The sequence below is a fragment of the Panthera onca genome, chromosome D3, assembly GCF_046562875.1.
Source record: "Panthera onca isolate mPanOnc1 chromosome D3, mPanOnc1 haplotype 2, whole genome shotgun sequence".
NCBI lineage: Eukaryota > Metazoa > Chordata > Mammalia > Carnivora > Felidae > Panthera > Panthera onca.
In genome coordinates this window covers 61,964,283-61,981,067 of record NC_138350.1, presented here as the reverse complement: position 1 = coordinate 61,981,067, position 16,785 = coordinate 61,964,283, and the positions used below count along the sequence as shown (strand labels likewise).

At 39.8% G+C, this 16,785-nt stretch overlaps 2 pseudogenes; both read left to right on the top strand.

Moving 5' to 3' along the window:
• Positions 1 to 468: 468 nt before the first annotated feature.
• On the top strand, positions 469 to 570 carry LOC144613972 (small nucleolar RNA SNORD116; annotated as a pseudogene).
• A 6,979-nt stretch (positions 571 to 7,549) lies between these two features.
• LOC132665946 (pre-mRNA-splicing regulator WTAP pseudogene) lies at positions 7,550 to 8,607 on the top strand (annotated as a pseudogene).
• Positions 8,608 to 16,785: the final 8,178 nt, after the last annotated feature.

Here is a 16,785-nt window from a genome sequence, read left to right as displayed (position 1 = left end):
ACACTATACATTCGTGAAAAACTACAGAACTGTACAACACAAAGAGTGAACCCTAATTAAACTACAGACTTTAGTTAAGAATAACGTGTGTCAATATTCTTTCCTCAGTTATAACAAATATATCACACTAATGCAAGATGTTAATAATAAGGAAAATTGGCAGGAATAGAGGGATCTGGGAACTCCCTGCATTTTCTGAACAAGTTTCCTGTGAATCTAAACATAATTTTAAAAATAAATCTATTAAATAGAAAGAAAAAAAAGGGGGGGGGGGTTCTTCAAAAAAAAAAAAAAAAAAAAAACTCAACAGGAACCAGGACAGAAATATTTATCATGCAAACGATCAACAAAGAGATTTCAATACAGCAACTAGGACTAAACTCAAACACATGGCCAATGTTTTCTTATATTTATAAAGTGAATATCTTTTAAAAGAATATTTAGAATAGAAAGAGTACACTAATCAAACAAAAGAAGCTGACTTCCAACACTATTACGGCATTCCTTGGATATCTGTAATTCAAAGAGAATGAAGTTTCAAAATAGTATTTCTCCTTATAACTTATTCTGTGTTATTATTACCAAAATCACATCCTAATGGTATATATGATTTTCTTTTGGAACTCTTATCTTAATTGCTTATTCTTGTTTCTATCTAGTCCATATTTTGTCTGGGATGTTTATTTTCTTGATACCTATCTCAATTTTAATCATGTAAACGGAAGTTTAAAAAAATGACCCCAGTCTTCAGAAATTTAAATTTTATAAATTTTTTATAAATTTGCTTTATAAATGCTGACTCCAAAATGGACAGCTATTTCAGGAATACTGTGCTCAGATCTGCGCCTTGTTACTAACCACACTAAATTACAGTTGAGTTGAGTGGAGTTAAGGAAGGCCCTAGAACATAAAAGGAGACTTTCTTTTTTTAGTTTTTAAGGAGAAAAGCTCTTTCAGGCTGTATACTGATAAACAAGCTCTGTGAACTGCGGGCAGGGCAGCACTAACCCTCTATCTTAGTGCACAGCGCCATCTAGTGGAAACACTTTGTTTCTAGTCTCGGTTTTACCAGCAATTAGGTGGCCAGCTTCAGGAAGTGCTTAAACTGCATCAGGGGTCTCCTGCATAAAATTGGAAACCACAGTGCCTGCTCTGTAGACCTTCTGAGCTACTGGGGTGACAAGTACAAAGTAATGCAGAGCCTCGGGGTCTTTATCATAAGTTCGTAACTTCACTTGAAAGATGAAAGTTAATTTTTGCTCTAATGCTAACAGAAAGCAGAACCCTCAAGGTCTTGTGAGTTTAGGTAAGTGTAGCTGAAAACTATTTGTTTTCTCTCCTAGGATTGTAGCACACATGAACCTAATTAGTGCATCTGAAAATTTATGAAGTGACTGCTTAGAGCCCAATAACCTTTATATCGCCTGTGGCCCACACAAGCCAATTATGCAGGGAAATTATGGGCCCAGTTCTGAAGCAATCAGTGGTAAATCTCAGAGGAGGCCCTGAAGGGGACTTGATTCTCAGTGAGAAAACAGACAAAATCAGATTTGGACTTCTACCCAGCTTGGCCACAAAGTCATACCTGGGATTCTATGGCATTGAGGTGTCCTATCTGAGGCCCTCTAATTGGCTTTTCTTGCCTCTGGGCTTCCTTTGTTGCCTTCCCTCTCATTCATATTCAAGACGATGATCAGAAGCCTTGAACAGATATGCAAAGTATTTCTTAAATGTAGACAATTGAAATATAAATGTTCCTCCCATGCACTATTAATTATTTTATAGCTTTCCCCAAGCACCCTTTGTATATATAGCAATGTAAATGGTGACCATAAAGGGTGAAGATAATTTTTCCCCAGTTTTTCTGCCCCTGCTTCTCAGTTGCCTATTCCATCTATGCCCACCCCTCCCCTCTCCCCTCCTGTATTTCAAGAAGGAAGAACTGCATCAAAAATTCTTTATGCTTTTCTTTCTTTTTTTAGTGAAATTGTAAAGAACCAGAAGATCTTTCAGTACAATCCCTGCTACTAATCACCCTTGTGACGCTAGTTAAGCTGCCTTATCATTTATCTTCATCTGTGAAATGGAAATAACATTATCAAACGAAAGGCATCAGTGATGCCTGGTACAATATTAAGTGCTCAATAACAAATATTTTTATTATGATTATGATTATGATTATTAGAGAGGGGGAGGGGCAGAGAGAGAGGGAGAAAGATGGAGAGAAAGAATCCCAATATTACACACACATCTCAAATTCTCACTACAATTCTTCATTGTCTTTCCGTTTTACAAAATATCAACTAGGCCTTAGAGATGTTGAATACTTTGTAAAGAGCACATGGCTAGCAAGTTACAGAGGTGGATTAAAAACTGAATTCTGTATCATTCCATATTATTCCTTAGGATGAGCTAGAACAGAAGGCCATCCTCAAGGGTATGAGTAAGCTTCTCCAACCAAAAATCCCTCTCCCTCTTCTATCCTACCACCTAAAAACTTCATTATTGGAGAAGACAGTCAGTGCTGTGTCATAGGAGAAAAAGCACTTGTGAGATTCAGTGAATTCTCGTATCTTTGGGCTGAGGCTCAGTGTGGCTTTAAATCCTTTACCTGTCTAAATATCAGTTTTATCATCTTTGAAATATACATAATAAAGTGTCCTTCCTATTGAATAGCGCTTCTATAATTTAGAAAAATCAGAATAAGATATATGCAAAAAACACTCTTACAGTTTTCTTTCATTGTTGAAATCCTTAAAGCATTCTATTTTTTTAATCTTAGATACATTAAGTATTCAAGAATGTCCATTTAAAACTCAATAGAAGGGAGGTGCATTTTAAATGATAACTAGTGAATAGCAGAGCTCAGAGGAAACTTTCAGGATTAAGATACATTACAGATCTGTAGGTGGGTGGTTACAAAAGACAAGGAGGTAAGAAAGGTCCTAATTCACTAATATGCCCTACATCCAGCATTAACCCCAAAAGGTCAAACATCCCAAGTACATGAGGAACCTAGGACTGACAGGGAGCCAGGTCCCCAGAGTATTTCATCTTCATTTCAAATATTAATTCATCTTCCAAATAGCAACTGGAACACTAAATCAACTAAGAGCATCCATCTGATAGAAGATATGCAAATATCTTTATAAATATACAGTATCATCTATAATGTTGACAGGTCAGATAAAGGCACCAACTTTCCCTTCAAACTTTAAATTCCAAATACAGGATGGAAATGCAGAGATTTTAAACACACACACACACACACACACACACACACACACACAACACACAGTCTATTTTATTTTCATCTCCACAGATGGTTACAAATTGCATATATTATTCATGGACTCCCCAGTCCAGACCCCCCTTCACATACAAACTAGATTTGAGTATTGAAGGAACCTCCAATGCCAAGACTTGAATTTTAAAAACCAATAGATTATCAGAATTGTCAAGAAATGCTCTGGAAATGCAATTAGGGTACATATCATCTCTGGGTGTGTTCAATAACAACTACACAAAAACATCCAAACAAAATAAACCTGGTTGAACCTTTACCAAGCACAGCCTGTCCCTCCAGCCACAGACTATCTGCTGCTCTCCAACCATGGGTTCTGTCAACCATTCCTTTTGTCTCCTTAATAACTAAGTGGGATGTGAAGCCCCAAAAGGCAGTGGGAGGGTCCTCCTGGAGAAGGCAGGATGACTGCACACAGGTGTCCCTAGAAAGGGTCTGACAAGTGGCTGCCTAGATAGTTCTCACTTGGTCCAAGCCAGCCCTGAGCCAGGAGTCCTAGAAGATGATGGATGGTTCCCCACTGACTTTCCTAATGAAGGTGCCTGTGAAGAGAGGTCCCAATTTGCAGTTCCTTTGTTCTTGTGTTTTTGTGAGCACTGACCTCCTACTCCCTCCTCCTTAATTCCCTCCCTTCCTCCTCCCCCTGGCTCTCCATGTCCACATACTTCTATAATGCCAAAAGAAAATCAGAACAAAAAGAAAGAATAATCAGGGTCAAAAGACCAGAGGGCCCATCTCTGATGTGTCCTATGTGGCTGATGAGGCCACAGGCTCCAGAGTATCTGACAAGACATCGATGGAATCAATGTGGCTAAATTAAAACATGCAGAACATCCCGTGTTTTACATGCCACTATTGGGAAAGAGCAGACACAGACAGCAGTATCTGAAAGAACATGTAAAGGGTGAACTGGTCAACAAGGCTGCGAAACTGGCAGACAGGGAGACCGGCAGGGGCTGATGAGAGCCCAAGCATGCAGATAAGCAGAAAGAACAATCAAAGCAGGTGGACACTGATCACAGTGCTTATGAGTTCAGCTTAGAGGGAACTTTATCTGACTGTAAAGAATGTGTTAATTTTATAAAATTTGGAAAACCCCTAACAGAGCCCTAAAACATGGTAGGGCATGTTGAATGAATGAATGCACCCAGGTAGGCCAATGAATATTCAACATTCAGTCCACAGTTATTGAGCTTTGACTACCAGGCATTACCTGTATTTGGTATGCATACTTTGCACCTTTCAGTAGCCTAAGAATAGAGGAGACACAGCAACTCAATGCCTAAATGAGCAACTGCTGACAGGAAGATATTGATGGCCATGGGCTAATGAATTGGCATCTTAATTCCAATTGGGTTTCACAGTCCCTCTGAAATCTTAGCCAAATCATTCAGGCACTGTTTGAGGAATAAATTGGGATTTTAACAATTTACCTACTTCACTGAGTAACAAATTAATTATTGTATATATTTAATAAGGCAATATGTCCCGTCAACTCATTCTTCCAATCCAGCCAAATGCATAATTTTAATATTTCACTGTCTGGCTATTCAACATTTCCTCTTCATGAAGTCTAGCTCAAAGAAATTCCAATAACACTGTTTTTAATCAGCTACTTCCTGTCCAGTGGGTAAGCCTCATGTATGTAGGTACCCCTACTCGTGGTCCCATGTCACCAGCTCAAGAGTGATCCTCTGGCTTCTCCCACCTCTACCTCCACCCCTCTGCAGCAAGCCCACAGAATGAGAGGGAAGAACTAGACGGTTCATCCACATGGCATTGTAATTATGATAATAGCGGATACTTACATGGCAATTACTATGTGCCAGGATCTGTTGTAAGTGCTTTATACACATTAACTCATTTAACCTTCATACACCCTATGATGTAGGAACTATTATTATCCTCATTTTACATGTCTAGAAGGTCTCTGGAGTGGCTTTGCTTGCCAGAGGGAATTGCAGTCTAAGGAAAAGAGAATAAACTTTTAGTTCAAGGGCATTTACTCAGGATTGAAAGGAAGAAGAGATTCAGAGCCTAGCCATACTTCTCACTCAGCTTCTCCTGTGGTCCAGTCCTGTAACTAAGCATTAAGGAGGAGACTACAAGTAAAACCTCTGTGGGTTCCCTGAACTAAGGACAGAACTCAGTGGACTGGGAGCCAACTCCAGTCTATGAAACTGAGAGGACAAGAGATGGCTGGTGCACAGTTTGGGAGGGAAAGCAAAGGAGAGCCACTGCTTTGCTGGGCCAAAATTACATTAGGAGTTTCTCATGGACCAGATGTGGTCCAAGCAGGAGAGAGAGCTGGCCAGAAGCCATGCTAAATCCCACACAAGAAAATTGCCAGGAAGGATGATGGGTTCCAGCAGACAGAGTGTGTGTCTGAGGTAAACTGCCAAAAAACGAAGGGCTGAGAGCAAAGCAGCGACCTGGAGGAAGTCGCCGACAACACACTCCCAGAAGGAGGCCTCTGAGAAGCCCACTGCAGCATGCACCTGAGAAAGGGACAGCTGTCACCTGCAGGACCCAACCATTACAAAGCTGTCTCAGGGCAGTACCATTCAAGGAATGACTTTCCAGGCCCCCCACTCACCTCCTTCTCCATCTCCCTACCTTCAGAGTCAGAAACCTGCATTAGCAAGATGAGACAGCTGAGGCGTAGATAGAAGACGGATGATGATCCCTCCAACCGCTCCCTTCGCGGGCGGTTTTAGGGCTCTTGCCTACATCAGACTGCCAGAAGATGACTAGCATGGCCAAGCAAACACAGCTGCAGAACATCTGCATTAGGGAGGGAGGGAGGGAAGGATCTAGAGGGGATGGGGGAAGGAGGAGATGGAGGGAGAGGAAGAAATATGCTATACCTCACCACTGCTCACCATTGCAGCCAGCACTCTGCAAAGCTCAGTGGGAGGACCAAAACCTTCCCAGAAATCAACTGAGAGAATCAGTGCTTAAGGGTTGGTTTTAGAAAGGGTACAAGTCCCTAAAGCAACAGATAGGATGACAAAAGCATTATGGACTGCAAAGGGAAATAGTCGAAACACATTAACAACTGTTCCATCAGCCACACCTTTAAAGGTGGCCACCCCTTCCACTAAGCACTCTATAATTTTTTATATATCAACTATGCATAGTAAGGTATAGACAGACTGCTGTACAGAGTGCAGGTACAGTTATGCCCAACACATCTTCCGGATGAATTAGAGATTTTCTCCAGGTGTTGTTGTACAGGGAGGGCCGCTGTTTGGGCCACACCTAACCAGCAGATGTAAGGTTCTGAGCAAATTTCTTATAGAAATTTAAGTGTCATGATGGGGCTTCCCTGCCCGAGGGTGCTACAGACTAGTTATAAGTACAAATAACCAGGTGGGAGGTGGGAGTCATGCACCATGGGGAGAAGGCAGGTGAAGCTGTAAGTCCAGAATTCTGTCTTTGAGACGTAACAGGCAGAAGAGAAATGGAGAATGGAACAAGTGCTTTTCCATCCCAGTGAGGACTCCGTAAGGTGATCTGAAATACTACGGCTGAAACTCCGGATCTACTTTAGAGAGAAGAGAAACAGGAAACCCTGCTACCTGGGCATTAATAACCCCTGACAGCCAGCAAACAGCAGCAGTTTAATCTGGACAAGTACTCAAGTACTCAAGAGTATGACAATGGGTGTTCCAGCAGGAACATTCTTGTCAGCGGCATGGAGGTCATTTGTTGCAAAGTGAGGGACCAAAGTCTCTGGGCAGCCAGCCAAGAACCGGATCTGCTGGGCTGCACTGAGTGGGGCCTGACCATAGGTATCCCCTGACAAAAACAACACCTCAGATAACTGTCTGAAGAGGACAAATGGGTGGGACATACACTGTATCCCTAATAATGGTACAAATGCAAGAGCTTGGACTTAAATTTGAGTCATGGAAAATGAAGAGGTAGGAAGCAGTCACAGGAAAAGGTTCTGGGATCCCATCCAATCTTGTTAACTCACTAACTTAACTTTCTCATGACCATGTTACTACAAAGAAATATGGTATCTTCTCATTTAGTAGTCTGATATCACAGATCCTTCACTTAAAACTTAATCTCAAGCGAGACCCGCAAATAAAGGGGAATGCCGGGGCTGTGGCCAGAGGAGGAGCACGGGGGCCAGCGACAGCACGGTCTGGTCACCTGGGCAGTGAGCCAGCAGTGTCACCTTGGCCTGTGTGACTGGGCAGCACCTGCACAGCCTCCGTCTGGAGAAGATTCAAGATGACCAACGAGGAACCTCTTCCCAAAAAAGGTTCGACTGAGCAAAACAGACTTTAAAGTTATGGCATGAGATGAGTTAATTCTAAGATGGAAACAATATGAAGCACACGTCCAAGCTCTGGAGGACAAATACATAGATCTTCATTCTAATGATGTAACTGGGTTAAGGGAGTCTGAAGAAAAACTAAAGCAATAACAAGAGTCTGCCCGCAGGGAAAACATCCTCGTAATGACACTAGCTACCAAGGAGCAAGAGACACAAGAGTGCACTACTCAAATCCCGTACCTCAAGCAAGTCCAGCAGCCTAGCGTTGCCCAACTGAGATCAACGACAGCAGACCCAGCGATCAACTTGTTTCTCCTAAAAATGAAAGGTGAACTGGAACAGACTAAAGACAAACTGGAACAAGCCCAAAATGAACTGAGTGCCTGGAAGTATACACCTGATAGGTAAACAAATCATAGTCCCCAGTCAAGACTTCCCGGACAGTCCCACTGCGAGAAAGCTGTGGTGGGGCAGCCACGTACTTGTTGCCACACCAAGACTCAGACTTTTTGAGCCAAAAAAAAGCCACATTCCTGTACTATTCAGCTTGTAATTGTTATTGTAAAACTTACCAGATGAACCCTGTGTTTCAGCTTTTTTCTCTTCCCCCTCCCCTCGCTTCAGAGGCCTGATGGCATCAGACTATTCCAAAGTGGCCACCTCCGAAAACTTTCCCTTCTACAACACGTAGACACTTGAGAAATGTTTCTGTTTGAAGAAAACAGAGGGAGAAGCAGAAGTCTTAAGTCTGTGGCACACTGTGTATTCAGACCGTTTGGAGGAATGAAAACCTAGAGATTTAAAATCATGAATTGAACATGTAAACTTCCAGTAAAACATAAAAGTGGAATATGCATCGCTCTTAACCTTGAGCAAAGTGACTTAGAGACACTGTATGTCAGTTTTGCCAATAAGACTGTGGACTTCGTGACTGTTGTTGAACTTCTGGGTCAAAACTCAAATGAGGTGAATTTTGCCTTTAAAGAGTTTCATTCACTAAGAACCAACTTAATAGCTGTGAGAGAATCAAATAATAGATGTCAGTACAAGTAGTTCATATATTTAACCATTTAGTTTGGGGCTCTATATTACCTGATTGAGCCTTAAACCAATGTGGTTTTAATCAGTGGTTTATTCTTTGAACGCTTGTTAGTGCTGTAGATAATCTTATGGAGGACTGTACAAACGTAAAGGTGTGGTATTCAGGTTGAGACTGTTTGAAGCATTATGAACGTTCATTTCACTACTAGATTGTATAGGATATTGGCTGTGATGAGACTCACTGCGTTATCTTTTTTAGTAGTGAAATTAAATCCCCATTCCATTCAATAGGCACATGTTGAAAGAGCACTGTTGTTGGTGTTCATGGGGGAATGTTTCCTTCATTGCATTTGGGCCTTTTGTATTACACTCTTGACATTAAATGAAATATGCCTTGAAGTAAAAAAAAAAAAAAAAATAATAATAATAATAATAATCCGTATCTCAGGGGTGCCTGGGTGGGTCAGTCGGTTGAACGTCCAACTTCAGCTCAGGTCATGATCTCACGGTTTGTGGGTTCAAGCCCCAGGCTCAGTGCTGTCAGTGCAGAGCCAGCTTTGGATCCTCTGTCTCCCCCTCTCTCTGCCCCTCCCTCACTCATGCTCTCTCAAAAATACACAAATATTAAAAAAACAAAAACAAAAAAACTTCTGAATCTTAAATTTTGTCTTCTCTTCAGGTAAGTACTCCTATGTTATCCCTAACCCAGGAATAGAGAAATGACCCCAAAGAAAACTCTCTATGAAATATTGTCATCAAATAATTCACAGATTTTGGAACAAAGTTCACATAATAACCAGTTGTAAAGGATATTCATTTCAAAGGCTGTTCCAATGTTGTAAGCTTTATTTCCTTGTTTTTTTTAAATCTTCCACAGAGAACTTTATTGCCAAGACTTTAATTCTTCCCATCACTGTTAGCTTGTTCTGATTCAGTCTATAGAAAGTTGTTGCTGCTAATTTGTCTTTTTTGTATATTTGAACATTCTAAGAAGCAAGCTCAAAATATATATCTATGTTTTTTTTCCTGTATTCAGCAACATTAAGTAGCTTATTTAGATTCACAAACCTATTTCTAACTCCTGCCTTTTGATCCTTTCCATCAGTCAAATTCAAAGAGAAATGCTTCTTCTCCAGTAACCCAACTAATTTTTCAAGTTCCTGGAGACATGGAGATTGATATCTTTTGTCCTAATGAATCCCTGGCAGTCCCTCCTCCCTTTTCATTGTTGCTTCTGTTTTCACATTCTTTCATTCTGAATTATTTGTTTCACATTGTCAGTGTGTTTTGAATTTTTCTCAAAGTCAACAGCAAAGGGGCAAAGGCAGGGGCTTCTATCCAAGAGATAACATCCACCTTAGCTTATAACCTCTCCTTACAAACTTTATTAAGTCATTGTATCTTACCTGCCACATGTGTGCTAACCCCTCATCAACACATTCAAGGTCCAAAACAACTACAGATGTTGAAATAGACTTTAAATTTTTTTTTTTAACGTTTATTTATTTTTGAGACACAGAGAGACAGAACATGAACGGGGTTGGGTCAGAGAGAAGGAGACACAGAATCTGAAACAGGCTCCAGGCTCTGAGCTGTCAGCACAGAGCCCGACGCAGGGCTCAAACTCACGGACCGTGAGATCATGACCTGAGCCGAAGTTGGCCGCTTAACCGACTGAGCCACCCAGGCGCCCCTGAAATAGACTTTAAAAAGCATACATAGGGGTGCCTGGGTGGCTCAGTCGGTTGAGCAGCCAACTTCGGCTCGGGCCGTGATCTCACGGTCCTGAGTTCGAGCCCCGCGTCAGGCTCTGTGCTGACGGCTCAGAGCCTGGAGCCTGTTTCAGATTCTGTGTCTCCCTCTCTCTGACCCTCTCCCGTTCATGCTCTGTCTCTCTGTCTCAAAAATAAATAAACGTTAAAAAAAATTTTAAAAAAATTAAAAAAAAAATAAAAAGCATACATATATATCATATATATCTGATATTTATATATACCTTTTTATTTGACTTCTCAGTCATTTTACTTTCTAAGCCCAAGGCAGTGCCTTTTTACTGATATATCCTTATTTGAAATTTCCCTTCAAAACAATATTCACCTTGCTATTTGAAATACTGATGACACAAAGCAGGTACAACAGAAAAAGCTCTCTTCCTCATCGCATTCCCTTTCTCCTAAACTCCTAGTATAAGCTGCCTGCCCCCAGTCCCAGATCTCTGCTTGTGCCATTTCTACTTTCTGTCCAGATGTCATTTACCTCCTATTAATCCAGCCCTTCCTTCTTGCCATTGCTGGTCGTGTTCAAGTTTCTTCTGTTTTTATATTTTTAATTCTTAAGTTTTTCTTATTATTTTCCTAGTGCAAAAATTAGGCATGCATACTCCAAAAATGCCAGAAAATACAGACAGGCAAAATAATATAAAGAATATTCATGATACCCACCTGCCCAGAGTCACCTGCTGATAATACACTGGCATATATCCCCTTATAAATCTTTCTATATGCACATGTATTATTTTATTCAAAAATAGGAACGTGCCATCCATTATGTTTTATAACCTACTTTATTTAACAAATCCATCACTGGCTGACAATTATTATACCAAATTTCTTCATTACAGATAGTATTAAGTAAGAAAGACTTTTTTTAAAAGCAAAAATAAAGAAGAAAACTACACAAATTCTAAGCAGAAAATGCTTAAAAAGTTATTAAATTACCCCATAGTGCACCACAGTTACCAATACTAGAAAATCCTTGCCAAAAAGGCATTCTTTTTTTTTGTTTCCACACCAAATCTTCATTTCAACCAAACTGCTTTCAGCCCAAATCATCTGGAACTTCAGTGTCCCAGGGGGTCCTCACCTTGTCTAAAAGACATCCCCCAGATTTTTCAGTTGATTTTGACTCCCTGCTTCCACAAACCATAGGTCTTGAGGTTGGTATGTTGGCCTTATCATGTTCTGACTTGCCCTCTGGTTTCATTTTTTACCCTGTTCTCAGTTTCCCTCCCCTAAGTTAGGGTGCTTTGCTTATGGAAAGTGCTCAGTAAATGAATGAGTAAATGAAAATAACTAAGGATCATCCACTATTACCCAGTATCCTTGGGATTTACTTTGAAGCTTTTTCCTGACCCAGTTTCAATTCCCCTATTGGGTATAGGTAATTGCATTAGTCAGGAGTCTTACAGATAAAGGTGATAGAAAACCAATTCAAATCGGCTTAAGCAAAAAAAAAAAAAAAAGAGTAATTCCTTACTTCATGTAATTGGGAAGATCAGGAAGACACTTTGAGCATAGATAAGGCTAGGATTCAAATGACTACATTTGCCTCTGCCCCTCATGTCCTCTCATTTGCCCCTTTTCTCTCCTGTCATATTTCCTTTGTACCAGGGGGCTGGGAGCTAGGGTTGGGGTTGGAAGGTTGGGAAGATCCACAGAGAGCTCCAGGCTAACACCATCCCAGCTGGTAACCCCACAGCAAAGGGTTCTTAACTGACTCTCCCAGTGACAGCGCATAAAGTCCCATCTGTATATAACATGCATGGGTACTATGACTAGGGCAGGCGCAAGTCACACAGCCACCTCTGTTGCTGTGGATGCTATGAACCATAACTGGGAGGTCCCCTAGAGCTACACAGAATGTGACAAAAATGCAAAGAATTTTTGTATTGTTATTTTGAAGAGGAAAACGTGACTGAAATTTGTGATGGTGTCAAAAACCCCATTTAGCACATTCTTCTCCTGCCACTTGGATTCCTTCTTATCTAAATTCAGAGACTACAATCATCTTGTTTTCTAGCCAGGCAGAATCATATAATTTTAATTCAACCCCCTTCATTTGATAGAAGAGAAAATGGGATCTCATCCATCTTCAGTGAACCAAGTAGCACAGGGAAGGCCATGCAGGTGCCTCCCCACGGGAAGGAGGAGCTCGTTTGCAGACTGGGAATTCAACACATGGTCTCAGCCCCACACACATTCCCCTGTGACTCAAAGGACTCACTTAGTTGATCTTTCTGGGCCTCAGTTTCCAGAGTTTAAACTCTGTGATTTCTAAGCATTTTATGATTTTAGGCACTACAATTATGAGTTACAAAGATGTATTTTTTGCTGTTTCAAACCACTGCCATTTTATAAAATCTTATAAAAGGAACATAGCACTTTTTAGATATTTTCCCTAACAAGAAACCTTCTACCCTGCATTTCATTGAAAATGGTGGAAACCTCAGTTCACATGTAAAGAAGTTGAAGATTCAAAGTTAGAACTAACATGAGCAAAAATGTTTACCCTGGTATTTGCTTTATTCTCAAGATCCAAAGTACTTGTGATTTTTAAAAATGTAAAATCCCACCAATAAGGTGAGAAAAATTCTATATATATAGATCTGTATGGAAATGCTTTCATAACATGATACATTTCAATGGCAACATTCATTTTTAGTTCACCACTAAGCTTTCTCAACTGAGTGGAAACATGCAGAAGTGGAAAATTCCACGCCAGTTCGCTTTAGGAAAACTGTGAGAACAGGGAGGGTTAGACGACTGTCCTTTCTATCATGAGTTCCTACAAGGCATAACGTGAACTTTTCTTTTGAAGTCCAAAAGGAAATTAGGATGTAGGAACAGGAGTACCATGTATGCAACCACATTTATAACCCATTTCCTTTTTAGGAGAATGGGTAGGAATGAGGTTGCAAAATGAGGTCATTAGAGAAGCTAAATAGAGAATGAGTTGGCATTTCATTGCTAAGCTCAATTCTATATGTGCCAAGAAAATGCACTGGCTGGGACCCTGAGCAGAGCTGCTATCTGCTTGGCTGAAATATTGAAGAGGGCTGGCTACCCTGGTTGAACACTAAACTACAGGAGGACTGAAGTACAATTAAAAATGTTTGAAAAAGAAGAGGGAATATTTGATCATCAGAGGCAGCTTTCAGACTGTCCCTACATGCCAAGCTGAAAGAACCTGAGTCTCCTTTCCTAAGCAACTTGCATATCCCAAGAGAAGAGTTTGGGAATTTGCTCAATGGCCCTGATTTGGAATCAGGAAAAGTAGCTTCCAGTAATAAGTTCCTGACACCAGATTTTAGAAATCCTTCAACCCTGAATACTTCAGTGGCACATATCCTAAAACAAGACCATCAAGGGTTTCCATTCCAAGACATTCCCAGTTCACCATCTTTCAGTGAAATGTCAAAGTCTGGAAGGCAAAGAAATCATATAAGTCAAACCAGACAATGCTAAGAAAATAACTACAAAAGTAATATGTATAATGAATCTGGGCAGGTGTGGTAATGTCAACACTACAAAAGAATTTAACTTACCTTCAGTTCCTAATGGTGAGTCATAATCATTTATTTATGCACAAACCACAAACTTAACCAACACAAGAGAATTGTGCACACGATATATAACGAGGCATCACATACTGTAGACTACCATACAGTCTGTCATACCAAGAGCTCTGGGAGGGCCAGTGCTAGAATGTATGGAACAGAACCTGCAGTGCTCACACATTGCTGACACTAAGCATGCAAGGACAAAGAAACTACCAAGTGAATAAGTTGGAAAAACACAGAATTAGAGAGGACCACAGAATAATAAAATGTCCCTTCTCACCTATGGACTATGAAAACGGTCCCACAAAGAAAATCTTTAAGGTTTTCTAAGTTTGTTTGTTTTTTTTAAGGTTTTCTAAGTTTTAAATGAAAGTACATAAAGGTCCTTGGTACACACTTAGATTTGACCACCAAAAAATATTTCCAATATGCACATGGGTGACACCAATTTTCTTTAGGCAGATATTGCAAGTTGCTCTCTATTCAAACCACACTGAGGTGTCACCATAAAGCAGATTTGGAGAGAGCAGCCCATCACCACTATGAGTAGTTAGGGAACCATCCTTCTCACTCTCTTCTATATGCACCGAGATGGCCCATCCAAAGCCCAGGCCTCTCAACTGAATACCCCTTACTTTTTTTCTCAACTCTTTCTTAGCTATACACTCACAGTGTCCCATTCTGCAAAGACTATGTCAACATCAGAAATTCCATTATCTACAAAATCTTGGCTTCAACTGTCACTTGGTGACTGTCACCACCTACCTTTCTATCTCACCTGCTCACCCATGCCCACTACACTTTAAATCTCCTACAGACCTCCAATGCACTGACTCCGCCACTTTCACAATCTTCTCCCTCTCCATTCTTTACATCCCATTCTTTGAGGAGTGTAGATTACATGCCTCATCAAATTCAAGAATTTCCTGAAAAAAATCCTGAATTCTCTTACTCTGCTGTGTCTTCTTTACTTTAGTGGGGTCAAACCCAAGCTCTGGACACCCCCAACAATCTAGTTTTCCCACTCTTGCAGCTGAATATTGTTAGAAAAGGAGAAATTACACAACTCTCTTCACTTTATTTCATTATCACAATCTTGAAATGGGCCAAGAACACTGTCAATTATTTACTGGGGTAATCATCCTAGCCAAAGCAATCAAGCAAGAGAAAGAAATTAGAAGAATCTGAAATGGAATGGAAGAAATAAAACTGTCTCTATTTACAGAAAACATGATCTTATATGTAAAAAAAAATCCTAAAGACTCCACCAAAAAGCCATTGGAGCTAACAAGCAAATTCAGTTACGTTGCAGGACACAAACTCAACATGCAGAAATCAATCATGTTTCTACACACTAACAACAAATTATCTGAAAAAGAAATAAAACAATCTAATTTACAATAGCATCAAAAACAACAAAGCAATTAAAAATAAATTTAACTAAAGAGGCAGAAGATCTGTACTGAGAACTGTAAGACATTCATAAGAAAAACTGAAGAAGACACAAATAAATACAAAGATACCCTGTGTTTTCAAGTACTGGAAGAATTAATGTTGTTAAACTACCCATGCTGTCCAAAGCCATCTACACATTCCATGTACTTCGTATCAGAAGTCCAACGGCATTTTTCACAGAAATAGGAAACAATCTTAAAATTCATATGGAGCCACCTTGAGTAGCTAAAGCAATCTTAAGAAAGAACAAAGCTAGAGGCATTATACTTCCTGATTTCAAACTATAGTACAAAGGTACAAAGCTATGATAATCAAAAAAAACTATGGTAGTGGCATAAAAACACTTAAATCAATTGAACAGAATTGGGGCCCAGAAATAAACCCATGCATATACCCTCAACTAATATTTGACAAGAGAGTCAAGAATACTCAATGGGGAAAAGACAGTCTAGTCAATAAATGATGCTGGGAAAATTGGATGTTCACATGCAAAAGAATAAAATTGGACCCCTATCTATACCACTCATAAAAATTAACTAGGAATGGATTAAAGAATTAAACTTAAAATTTGAAGCCATAAAACTCCTCGAAGAAAACACAGGGAAAAAGCTTCTTGACTTTGGTCTTGGCAGTGATTTTTTTTGGATATGGCCAAAAGCACAAGGAACACAAGCAAAAACAAATGTGGGACTACAACAAACTGAAGGCCTTCTGCACAGGAAAAGAAATGATCAAGAAAATAAAGAGGCAACCTACAGAATGGGAGAAAATATTTACAAACCACATATCTGATTAACACAATTAATTAATAATGCTTAATGTTTATTAATGATATTAGACAAATAATACAACTGGCAATTAATCTGATTAAGGGATTAATACAGAAAATATATTAAGAGCTCATACAATAGCAAAAAAAAAAATAGTAATAATAATCTGATTTGAAAAAGGACAAGAGATCTGAACAGACATTTCTCCAAAGAAGAGATCCAGATAGCCAATGGACACATTAAAAAATGCTCAACATCACTCATCATCAGGGAAATGCAAACCAAAACCACAATGAGATATCACCTCCTATCTTTTACAAAGGCTATTATCTAAAAGAAAAGAGACAGTTCTGGCAAGGATGTGGAGGAAGAAAAATCTTTGTGCACAAGGAAATCTTTGCGGTAAGAATGTAAACTGGTGCAGCCGCTATGAAAAACAGCATGGAGGTCCCTCAAAAAATTAAAAATAGAACAAAGAATATGATCCAGCAATTCTATTTTTGGGTATATATCCAAACCAAATGAAATCACTCTCTCACAGAGACATCCTCACCCTCAGGTTTACTGCAGCAACATTTACAACAGC